The sequence below is a fragment of the Canis aureus genome, chromosome X, assembly GCF_053574225.1.
Source record: "Canis aureus isolate CA01 chromosome X, VMU_Caureus_v.1.0, whole genome shotgun sequence".
Lineage (NCBI taxonomy): Eukaryota > Metazoa > Chordata > Mammalia > Carnivora > Canidae > Canis > Canis aureus.
In genome coordinates, this window is record NC_135649.1 from 118,514,931 (window position 1) to 118,527,423 (window position 12,493).

Sequence of the window (12,493 nt, forward strand, 5' to 3'; positions counted from 1 at the left end):
GGAACTATTGGGTTGCATGGTGACTCCACTTTTGAGTTTTTGAGGAGCTGCCAGACTGTTTTCCACAGCAGCTGCGTCATTTTACATTCCCATTAGTAACAGTACAGGAGGGCTCTGCTTTCTTCACATCCTCCCCAGCACATAGCCTAATGAGGTGCTCTTTAGTGTGAGAATATATGACAGGTGGCTGAGTGGGAGGGGAAATGCAATCATATGTTTATTTTGATGACAAAGTGAGTGGCTTTGGCAGATAAAATGACACTGTGGGCTGGGACCTGAATCACAGGTATGCTTAAAGTGAACTCTAACCTCTCATCATCTGTTAGCTCTTTTGTAAAGGATTACGTGTAAACATAAGCTCTACCTAAAATGATTAAAATAATGTTACCCAAAAGCTCTTCGGTACATATTTTTGGGAGTGTAAGCCTTATTTTCCTTTATATCATTTTCTGTAATTACAGGTAGAATAAAATAAAATGCAGCATCCCACATGTTTACAATTTAATAACTAATTTAATAAAGCTGACCAACAATGAGCAGTTTTTAGCAGAAACTGAATATAACATAGTGAACATAAGAAAAAAATCAATTGTGAGGATTGCTCACTTCTGCCTGCCGCCTTGACTCTAATGTTTTATAATTCTGGGTCTGTTGGTGATTTTACTGCCTCTGCTTTTCTTTGTCTAAATGGGATACCAGCTTCTTCCTTTTCTTATCTTCCAGAACTGTTGGTTGGAACATGAGACTATATAGCTGGATGCACTTTAGAAGAGATGTGGAAGTTGAAAGTGCCCTGTGAAATCAGGTAGATGCTAGCAATCATTAACCACCCTCTTTTTTCTATCCACACTGACTCTTCTTTTGTATGGTGGTGGTTCTTTTGTTTTAGCCACATGTGACTCTAAGAGAAGGTGGAAATTGTAGTCTAACTGTATCTGCAGAGAGAAAAGTGAAAAGCTTTAGGGAAAAGGCCACCATAGAGACCACAAAGATGCACCACCAAGTCCAAGAGCAGCTCATCATTGACAGTTTCAGAGCACAGGGGAAAAATGTGAAAGGCTTGGCCAAAGGCGTGATTTGGGCTGCCCTAAAACTGTGATGGAAGCTGTAAATGTCACAGTGGACAGAGAGAAGCCAAGTGAAAGCTTTCTTCCTGGCATCTAGGAAGGATTGGGTAGTTTTGCCTGGGTCACAGCTCCCTCTATCAATCACCCCCTCCACACATTCACATTTATGAGATGGAAGGACCGGGGCAAGGTCATCCTAAGAGGCTCAAGCTGGAACTCAGGACTTCCAAACTCAGGCTGAGACTGTTACACTGGTGGGGCATGGTCCTGACACCAGGGAACATTCTCTGCAGGTGGGGCATGTAACCCACTCTGAGACAACCCTGCTCTGAGATTGTGGGATATATTTTCCCCCTTAGTTGAGCTCAGATGTGAGACTCACGCTGAGACTTAATTACCCTTTACCTTTCAAATTCCTTAAAATAGTACCTATTTGCAGAGTACACCCACATTCTGTTAAACGCACTGATGGTTTTCTCCAACAAGCCTAACACCCAGCGCGGCTTCTTTGTGGCTGTCACATGTCCTGTTTGGTTCCACTCCTCACTATCTCTGGTCCTCTTGTGTGCTCACAATGGATCTGGGTCTGGGGTGGTACCCAGAGTGGAAGAACTTTGGTTCCACACACTGTGGACTCTAATTCATGGAGTCACACTTTACTTGACTTATTCTTAAACTCAACTTCCTTACTGTGATACTAAGAGTGTGGTAGGTGCATGTTTATTTTCCTGTTGCTCTTCATGTCTTTCTGGATAATCTGACACTGGTTACATGATCTCTAGGGTCTTGGCAAGGAAGACTCTCCCTTTCCTATTACTTTAGTTTCTCCTTTGGGGCTAATTACAACATGAGTGTCTTTAGTATGCCACATATGTCAACTGGGTAAAATAACTGGGTTCTTTGTCAGGGTCCCCTCCCACAGCTGTTCTGCAACAGATTATGTGGTCAAGTGGCATGAGCTCCTGCCAGGTCCCGGGGCAGCTGCGAGGGAAGGATTCACGAGTTACATTCCATGCCCTATTCTAAGAATGGATTCCATGTTGCATTAGGTGGTAGAAACAGCCTTTTGAACTGGTGCCAATGTAGGTGTGATAGGAAAGGAAAGAGCTCTGTGCCCAGAGTAATGGTAGGTACTTTTGTTGCCTCGTCCTTGTGCCTTTCAAATATTTAATACTATTTTTCATTCTGGGGCTGCTCTTATCCTCTTAGTAGAGTGGCTCTATCCTAAATGCACAAAGGACTGTAACTCCTCTCATACCTTACTGGCAGACGGTCACGTACCACTTAACCCAATCCTGTTAACCACAAGAAGCCAGCAACTCATACATTTTGACCATCAGAAAAATAAGTCAACACCTCATGCCATAGTGGTAGGGGATGGGGGACATTTTCTCAGTCTGAATTTGATGTCATCAAAAGACCAGGGTGTGTGTGAAGATATACAGGAAGCAAGAGAAGTCCCTGGAAAAGAGCCAATTGACCATGTCAGCCTTCCCTGTAGCACTTGAGTGCCCTGAAGATTATTCTTGAAGTGTCTCCAGTCACATCACATTCCATAGAGGGCTGCTGGAAGGGCATTTCTAAGTCATTGCCAGACACTTGGAAGCATTTCAGATGTACTCTGGGGCCAAATGCATCTTCTTCACTAGTGATAATTTTTGCTACTTTCACATATAGATTCCAAATACAGATTTGGTTCCAAACTTCATTCTACTGATATCATAATTGTAATATGATTTTTTTATTCTTTAGAAACATAAGGATGATTTTTAAATATTTGTGATGTTATTGGAGTTGATGCCTCACAATAGATATGACAATGGTTTTGACTGAAAACTATATGTCAATGACTATTTAATAATTTCACTGATTCCAGAACAGTCATTTGTCCATGCACTTTTAGTTTGTGTTCCCTTGGAAAAGGACCCTGAGATGAAGATTTAATGCATGTAGATTACTGGGTAGCTGGTCCTCTCAGAAGGCACTGGAAGGGCATGAAGAAGCAAGACAGAGTGGGGAGGATATCCACAATATGGTATGTCATTAAGCCAGGTTGCACTAAGGGTAAGTGGAACTTAATGCCCTGTAGGAATTCCAGGAAGGCAGTATAACACATGCACCCACCTGAAGAGCAAGGGAGTTGGGCTCTTTATACACTACCTCGCATCTCTCATTGGTGGGGGGCTGGGCGGGGGCAGAACTTAATTCTCTAGCACTTTGGGCCTGTGGGTGCACACTCCAGGCACTAGGGGAGAACCCTTAGGAAGTGAGCAGTCAGGCTCACAGATACCCAGTAGGCTCAGGGGGCTCTAGGTGGGTCTTTAACAGCATCTACCCCAACCCCCTACAGTGTATTTTTTAACTTGGAGTTAAGTAAAAATATGTGGGATGAGTATTGAATTTTATTGGAGCAATTAGAAAATTAAAGAATGGCTTGTTTTTATGAGACAGACCACAGATGGAAGGAGGGATTCTGAGAAGGAATTTATAATGCTGCAGTGTTTGTAAAAAGCTCTTCAAGGAAGGGGTTATTTAACTGGTGCTTTGAATGAAGCAAAGTCTTTGAGTCTCTCTCAGAGAGAAGAGGAAAATCGCAGGCAGAAGAAGTAGCAGGAGCAAAGAAAAGGGAAGTGAGTGGTGATTTATCAAGGTACATATCCTTGGGAAACAACTCTGGAGGGGTCAGTTGTATTTCTGCATGTCCTGCGAGTGAGGCTTACGGTGTTCCTGTATTCTAGACTGTCTTTTCAAGGATGATTCTGTCTTAGAAGACAGAAATAGCCTCTTCTTCTGGGTCAGAAAGCAGGTTAGCTTACTCTCCACTGTTAAAAACATAATGTTTCCCTCCAGGGTAAAGATCAGGAAGGATTCTGCCCACTATAAAACATTCAGGTTCCCTAAGCTCTGGTTTCTCCTCCTGTGATGCAGCTCTCTGTGAAAACAGGTATCCTCAGGCCTTTGCATCATCTGGTGGAAGTTCAGGCATGGGGAATGGGCTCAGTCACTGTCACTCCAGCTGCTGCAGTTGCTGGTGAGGAACAGAATCCTTCGTCTCTGACCCAGGAGCTTCGTATCTTATGCCAGCACCCTTGAACCTGTGGCAGGTATACCTATTTGCTTGCAAAAACCCCTTCACAGTTTTGGATACTTTTAAGTACTGTGTTCAGATAAATGATCGTATTCAAGTCTCAAAACGTTCCCACAAAGGTAGGGGTTATTATTTTTGTCCACATTTTACATCTGAGGAACCTGAGACTCAGAGCTTAATTAGTATGTCTCAGGCCACTCAGGTTGTAAGTAAAAGAGTCAGTGTCCAAAATGAGGATGCCATGACTTCAGAACTGTGTTCTTTTCCCCACCCTCCTGGCTACCCAGTGATGCCTTTATGGGCTTCACCGCTGTGCAGCTGAGGGTGGCAGATGTGGTAGCAAAGTGATCACTGCCCCTGGTGGGAAGGATAGTCTTGAGGAGGGGTTAGCATGGAAGAGAGGCTGTGGTGCAGTGGGCCAGATCACAGATAGCTTGCAGTGGTGGCATCTCTTTTAACATAGAGCATAGAGAAAGGCAGGAATTTAATTAGTGAAATTATGAAATTTATAAAGAAGTGCTGAAACTTAATCTTATTTCAAAATTGGCACAGTCTTCATCTCCACTGGTTCTCACTCCAGGATTTGAATGATAACTAGGCTGTGAGCACATGGGAGTCAAGAGGGAGGGCATTTCAGGTAAGGTAAATAATATTAGGAAGAACAAAGTGCTTTGCACCAAGGTCTGCAAATCTGTCTCTCTGTCTCAGTCTATCTCAGTCTATCTCTCTGTTATTGTCTCTCTGGATATTCCCAGTCTGTCCATCATTTGTCTATCCATATATATGTGAAATCTTAGAGGAAGTCTAGTGTTCTCTTTCAAGTTAAAATCAGTTGGAGTCAAACTGCAGAAAGGTCCAGTTGTGCTGTTTCCCATCTACCTGCTCTAAAAGCTTACTTTTGCTGCACATAAACAAACTACAAATATTTATCAGCTGTTCACCCATGTGTTCTTTTCTTTATACAGTCGAGCAGGCACTCATGTTTGCGTGAACCACATACCATGTGGTTCAACACGAGTGTTTGCTTGTAAACTGTAAAAAGTATTTGGTGAGTCAGAAGAGTATTAGTGGGAGAGCTGGGTATTGTGTTTTCAAACTTCAGCCTTACTGAGAAGTAACACCCCACCCTGCTTTCTGTTGACCTTCAGGCAAGAATTGACCTTACCCATTTTTGTTTGTTTGTTTGTTTTGTTTTGTTTATCGAGCAGCTGCCCAGGAAAGCAGAAATTGAGAGCAGCTTTGTTTATCAGAACCAAGGAAACTAGAACAAAGTTTGGTGTTGGGTTGGGAGAGGGCTTGCCCAGACCAGAGCAGAATTATGTACCTGGAGCACACAATCTAAGGGGAAGAGGGACAAGAGGAAGGAGAACCCTGGAGGGAACTACCCGGACAATCCTCCCTTGCATGCCTGGCAGTATCTCCAGTGGTGGCTTTCTTTGGGCAAACAAGTTGCTCTCTTACAGTACTTATACCCCGGAGGTTAAAAGAACTTGACTGATACCATGCCACACCTCTGTTTGACCAGATTGCTTTTCTTCTAATACTCCTTCAGCTGCTGCACTGAAAGAAGGGAAACTTAATTTTCTTGTTTGGGAAGGGGAGTAACTGTGAAGCATGGGACATCATGGCAGGAATGATAGAGTCAGAGCTCTGATCTCAGGTGCTCAGAGATGCAGTTAACATTTATTGAGCACTTACTTGACCTGATACTTGATTAGACCCTTTGCAAGAGGTTAATCATGCTGGATTTTCCCAACAGTCCCTGCGAGGCTGGTATTCTCCCTGCCAGTGTGCAGATGAACAGAAGAGCTCAGACATATTGAATTACTTTTTCAAGGCACTCTGGCCCTCTTCTTGATTGGAAAAAATGTCTTTCCTTATAATCTAAGAGGACGGGACTTCTAAAAAGTGGGAAATAAAAGCAGTGTGTGGTACGGTTCTTACCCAGTGGAGAGGAAGAAGGAAAGGACTTTCATTAAGCACTTACTATATTCTAAGCACCGGTGACTACTTTACATCTCTATTTAATTCTTATGACAAGTCAGTGATACAGTATTTCTATTTATATATCAGAACACACACTTTCTGAGCAGGTAAAGAATTTCTTCAAGTTCACAAAAATAAGTACTGGAACTGTGATGAGAATGTAGATTGGCTGACTGAACAGGATGATGTTGGACGATGAGTGCCAGAGGTGGCATCTGACAGAGGGACAGGGCATCATAGGAGTGGGTAAAGAGCTCAATAATAGGTTGAAATAACCATTCAAACCCAATGAGAGAAAAGAGGTTGATATAAACAAAACCCACATAAGTAAAACAGATTAACTTCTGTGGCATAGGGCAGACAGGCAAGTGCTCCATTTATTTGTCCTGGAAGTTGTATAAAATACTGGAAACATACGCCTGAGCTGTTTTCTCTAATTTGCACTCATGAAGGCACATATGGTCACATCACCAAGGATTCAATTAATGTGGCCCAAATGTGCATGAGGCTCATGGGCATAGGAACCTGCTTCTGTGAGGTGAGGGGTTATGGAGGGACCAGGAGTTGCCCATAAGGCAGGACCCTGCCCTGGGGTGGGGCAAGCAGTGGGGTCTCAGAAATGTGAGTAGTGCAGCAGGAAATGGGAAATTCCAACCAGTTCCAGATGTTCAGTGATTAGAGCATAAGCACAGCACAGCGGAAGGGAAGAGGTTAGATGGGGAGGAGGGTGTTGATTTGAGGAAGTGCAGAAAGGGTGAACATGTAAAAGCCACTGCCAGTGTCTGTGATCATCACTGACTTTTTAGGCCCTCTTACTCCTTGGTGAGGCAGGAAATGGCCCGTCTGTGACCTCCTGATCCCCCACTATGGCCACACACAATGAAAGGAGCTGGGGCTAGTGGTCTAGAGTGCAGATCCCTGGGTTCCATGTAGAATCACCAAATGAAACTCCTAATACAGGCAGGAACCTACAATTTAAGAAGCTTCATAATCAGTCTTTTCACACACTAAAGTTTGAGAAACCTTGATTAGGAGTATACATTGGCCCTTTAGAAAGTGCTTTCATATTAATGTAGGTATATTTAGCCAGGAATATGAAAATAGTATTTATTCAACTCCAGTTATGTGCTAGGTCCTGAACTATGCATTTCAACTATGTTATTTTATATATGGTTTTAGAAATAAAACCATGTTGTCAGAATGATTATCAATATTCCACATATGAGGAGTCTGCATTCAAGAAGTTAAGTAGATCGCCAGATAACCTAGCAAGTGGTAGAGTCAGGATATGAATCCAGGTATCCTAAACATAGGGAGAGAGAGAAGTCTTGGCTGGCAGGAAACACAGTCGGGGTGGGATGGGATTAGGGACAGATTGTGGGTTCCCCAATACTTGCCTGGATCAGACTGGACAGCAGCCCCTTGAGAAAATGGAAGACAAATATTAGAACTAGAATAGAGTCTGGTATTTAAGATAATGTCTGAGACCAAAGGGATGAGCTCTAGGACATTGGGATTTATGATTTGGTCTAACCAACGAACACAGAAGAATCCAAGTTCTAGAAATGAAAACATAGTTTTAAGATAGACAAGCAATACAACTGACTTGCCTTTTCTTGAGCTCCTAAAGCAGAATTTGTGAAATTCCCTACAGATTTGGCGGGAGAAGAATGATTGTGAACCCTCATCGGGCCTGACAAGGCGTAGGAAGTGGAAATGAGGGGACAAAAAAGCAGACACCTCTACCAAGCTAAGGGATTCCCGAATCTTACTCTACTGCTGTTATTATGAGTGAAACAAGACAAACATGAATGGGCTCACAGAATATTGACTTCAGTGTTGCTTCTCTTGCACTGGCTTTCCCTGAGATGGCAATCCATGGGAATCAGGACATGGACAGGTCTAGAGATGCTTATAAATCTCAATGTTGGGAAGGACAGCTTGGATAGATCTAATCAACATTGATTGATCTAATCAATACACTGGCCTGTCTGATGATATTCAGGAATTCAGTTCAAATACAGTCACAGAGAGACAGAGGCTCAGATCTAGAGAGGTCGCAACCCTGTGTAGTCAATTTATCAGAGCATGATAGTGACGCAGGATAAGAGTAAGGTCTATGACTAAATTAGCCACAGGATGCAAATAAGGAAATTCTAGCTGAAATTCTTTAGCTGGTGGTAGAGTTTGTGTAATTTTGGATGTCTCCTGTCCTTTGGTACTAATACAATCATGACCTGTTTCAAGAGAGACAATCTTCATTTTTCTTCCCTTTCCCTCAGTGCCATCCTTTTCCTGGCTGTATGAGTGTGACATCAGGTCAGAGAAAAAAAGCAGCCAAACATATTAGTTTTGTCTGTGGCACCAAACATGAATATGTGGAACTGATCGTCAGGAGTTTGGTCATCATGTGAATAAGGAATTAAGCCATAATGGATGTGTACAAAAATGTAAGCTCCTCCAACTCAGATGCCTCAAACACCTGCTAACATTTGAGAACTCAGTGCTGAGGACATAACTTTCTGAAAAAATGGAAATTATTGGAAATGTTTATAACTAACACAACATTCCTAGTGCTATGGAATCATTTTCCATGTAACAAAAGTTGAAAGAGAAATGTGATCAGATATGCTTTGAAAAGTCTGATTTAACTTAAATGAAAACACATAAATAAGCATAATTTTCTATTTAAATATCAGCATAGTTTTTGGATTTTCCAAAGTCAAATTTATATTGCCAGTATAAATATAGATACAGATGGGAAATGTTTCTGAGGGTTGTTCCTAGAATTTAACTGAATACCACTGACATTTTTAGGCCAGTTACTCACATTTATGCTTACTGATAATCATTATGTCTTAATCATGTCTTGTGTGATAAGCCACTTAATGACTTTTATTCAAATATCTCTTGATTAATTCCTGCTGAGTGACCTAAAGCCAACGATTTTCATTAGCCAGTTTGTCTTCTATGCAAGAAAAGAGAAAAGTATTCCTAACACTTTTGAAGGCTATTTAAAATTTGATTCAGGTTTAAAAGCCAACCAAATGACATATGGAGTTTTTTAAGTAGCTCAAATGTAGTATTATTAATGTGTACTTTTAGGATTATCAATTGAATTATTAAAAATTAGGTGTTTGAAGTTGACTCTTATATAAATACTTAATAAATTTATTGAAAGCAAAGAACTAATTTGATTTTTTTCATATTTCTACTTCCATTTGCTGAGTTATCTCAGTCAATGGACACACACTGATGATTTGACCAAAATTTTTAAAAGCATTGAATTAAAATTTTCCCTTTGGTCACATCAGAGAAATATTTGGGAGCTCCTGCCTATACTTAAACTAGGTGAGATGAAAAATAAAATGATTCTGAAGTAGATTTCTTAAATATGAAATAATAGGACAATAATTTTCACTTTGCACAGTTTGACCTCTCAGATTTGAATATGATATAAATTAGTTACCTAGTGAGGGAGAAACAAATGTGGGTCAAGGTTATCAAGGAGGGCTTGTCAGAATATAGGCACTTCCAGAGGATTTTCAGAATGTGTATGCATTTGTCTAACTCTGTAGCTCTCAACCAGAAGCAGTGTTACTTCTCAGTAGTTAGCAATATCTGGACACAGTTTTGGTTTAAAGACGCAGCTGGGTAGAGTGCTACTTGTAATAAGCTGCCATGAGTGAGAATCAGCAAAAGTCACTACTAGCAGTCAGACCCAGGAAGTCTTCAGTATTGGAATAATCAGACTATAAACGTAGTGAATTTAATAAATAGAAAAAGGAATCAGTGATGAGGGACAATGGACATAATTGGCTTTGAAGATATGAAAGGTAATGAAATATATATTCTAAAGACAAAAACAACCGAAAGTAAAAACGTCAAAAGTAGAGTAGAGTAGATTAGGTAAAGCTGAAGAGAGAGAGTGCAAGAACTTTCAAAAATCACTCAGGGGGCAGCCCGGTGGCTCAGTGGTTTAGAGCTGCCTTCGGCCCAGGGCGTGATCCTGGAGACCCGGGATTGAGTCCCACGTCGGGCTCCCTGCATGGAGCCTGTTTCTTTCTCTGCCTGTGTCTCTGCCCCGCCCCCCCGCCCATATCTCTCATGAATAAATAAATAAAATCTTTAAAAAAAAAAACAAAAATCACTCAGGGCAGGTCAGAGTTTAAATATATGGAAAACATATTTTCCATATAGTCTGAGCTTCATGAACATTAAGGAGACACGTGATATAATGAGCACTGGGTATTATTATATAAGACTGATGAATCACTGACCTGAAACCAGTAATACATTATATGTTAATTAATTGAATTTAAATAATATTTAAAAATAAATATATGGAAAACATATGGAAGGAAAGAAAAGGAAGATACATTAAAATGGTTGGTTATATCATAAATTTATTTAGAGTTCCAGAAGGAAGGGAGAGTGAGAATGAGGGAGAAAACATGTCAAAAACGTGATTGATTCAACATATAGCTGATTAGGGGCACCTGGGTAGCTCAGTGGTTGAGAGTCTGCCTTTGGCTCAGGTCATGATCATGGGGTTCTGGGATCAAGTCCCACATCAGGCTCCCTGCGGGGAGCCTACTTCTCCCTCTGCCTATGTATCTGCCTCTCTCTCTGTGTCTCTCATGAATAAATAAATAAAATCTTAAAAAAACCATACAGCTGATTAAATATGAGTGGCAAAAGACAGGGAAAATGAAAAATTGTGAAGCTGAAAGCAGTTTGTCCTTGTTAACAAATGGGGGTATTAAGAAAGAAAACATTTTGGGAGGATTGTGGAAGGTTTGGCTTTGAAATGTTGAGTTTGAGGTGATGAGATAGTTTGGATATGTGGGCATATGAAAGTATTGAAGCAGAAATTTGGGAGACCAAAGAGGAAATTTGGGTGGCTGTGAGGAAGGACGATTTCTTCATGGAGTAAATGTGAAGGGGAAAATAAGGAGATCAGAAGGGCAAGGACTAATTTTAGAAACCACTGTCCTATAAGTTAGAGACCTGAGAAAGAGAAAGCTAGACAAGCATATAACAGCATCTTACAAGCTGAGACAAGAGCGAGAAAGTCAGTTAATGACAGAAACTGAGTGGTTCGTTGTGAACAAAGTAAATATCAAGACAATTCTTTTGAGGTGGAGTTTGGTGATGTTAGATTGGAGGGATTCAAAGAGGAAGTGGATGGTCAGTACAGAGAATTAGCAGCATGGAATTTTGGGCTTTGGCACTAATAAGTAACACCCAAGGCTGTGTTCTGGGTCTCAGTGCTGGGGTTTCTTACCTGGCCAAGGTCACTGGATAGGCTTTGGGATGTTCATGCCCATGTTGGTTTGAGTGTGGTACAGTCTTGGGTGAGTAGTAAGCTGAAGTGCTTGACCCTGGTTGCTGGCATTTCAATTCCTCTCCACTGCCCGGGTGAGGCAGAGTATTTTGGAACAAAATAGTCTGAGGGGTATTCTGTTCTTCGATGTCTTAGTGTTTAAGCCTTTTCCTTGGGTGAATCCACGGGGAACTTCTTGTCTGGTGCTCCTGATGATGAGGAAGTGTAGCAGACAGAAAGAATATGGGCTTTGCTTGAAGTTTGAGTGGCAGCTCAGCAACACTGGAGTGTGTGTGGACTTGGTCCAGTCACCAAACTTCTGAGCTCTAGGGCAGTAGAGAACCAGCCATGCAACAAGAACTGCTGTACCAGCCTTTCAGAGGACTAAGAGTTGGACGTAATTTAGGTTGGACAAAATACCTGGAAGGTGTTTGGCAGTTGTGAGGGTCTTAAAAGCTAAATGACAAAACTAAAATACCACAAACACTGCAACCAGGGACAGTGATTAGATCAAGCCCTATAAGCCCAGGGAATCATATTATAGCTAAGGAATGATTTAAGAGTTTTAAAGGTTTATATTGGGGGTGCCTGGGTGGCTCAGTCAGTTGAGCATCTGCTTTTGGCTCAGGTCATGATCTTGGAGTCCTGGGATCGAGTCCTACATCAGGCTCCCTACTCAGCAGGGAGCCTGCTTCTCCCTCTCCCTCCGCTCCTCCACCCCTGCTCATGTGTGCATGCTCACTCTGTCTCTCAAATAAATAAAATCTAAAAAAAAGTTTATATTGGTATATTTCTATATATACACACATATATGTGTGGGTGCACGTGTATGAGTTTGAATATGTATGTATGTGTATGTATATGTGTGTATGTTATAAAAACCATATAACACAATTCCTATTTTTTCCTGTTTTATATATGAGCAAACTGAGTTTTGATGACTTAGATCTCAAGTAACAGTGTGTCAAGGATGTGGATGTTTTCACTGTAGCAGAGATAGGATTCAATTCAGTTCCACTTCTTATA

The 12,493-nt window shown here is 41.4% G+C and overlaps 1 long non-coding RNA gene across 3 annotated transcripts in view; it reads left to right on the forward strand.

The window, feature by feature from the left end:
* The window catches only part of LOC144308088 (uncharacterized), a 478,315-nt gene that overhangs the window by 160,841 nt on the left and 304,981 nt on the right, over window positions 1–12,493 (forward strand). For all 3 annotated transcript variants that reach the window (XR_013374734.1, XR_013374736.1, XR_013374735.1), the window contains exons 14-15: window positions 724–805; window positions 2,971–4,171. This is a non-coding gene — a long non-coding RNA (uncharacterized LOC144308088). The remainder of the gene's footprint in view (window positions 1–723; window positions 806–2,970; window positions 4,172–12,493) is intronic.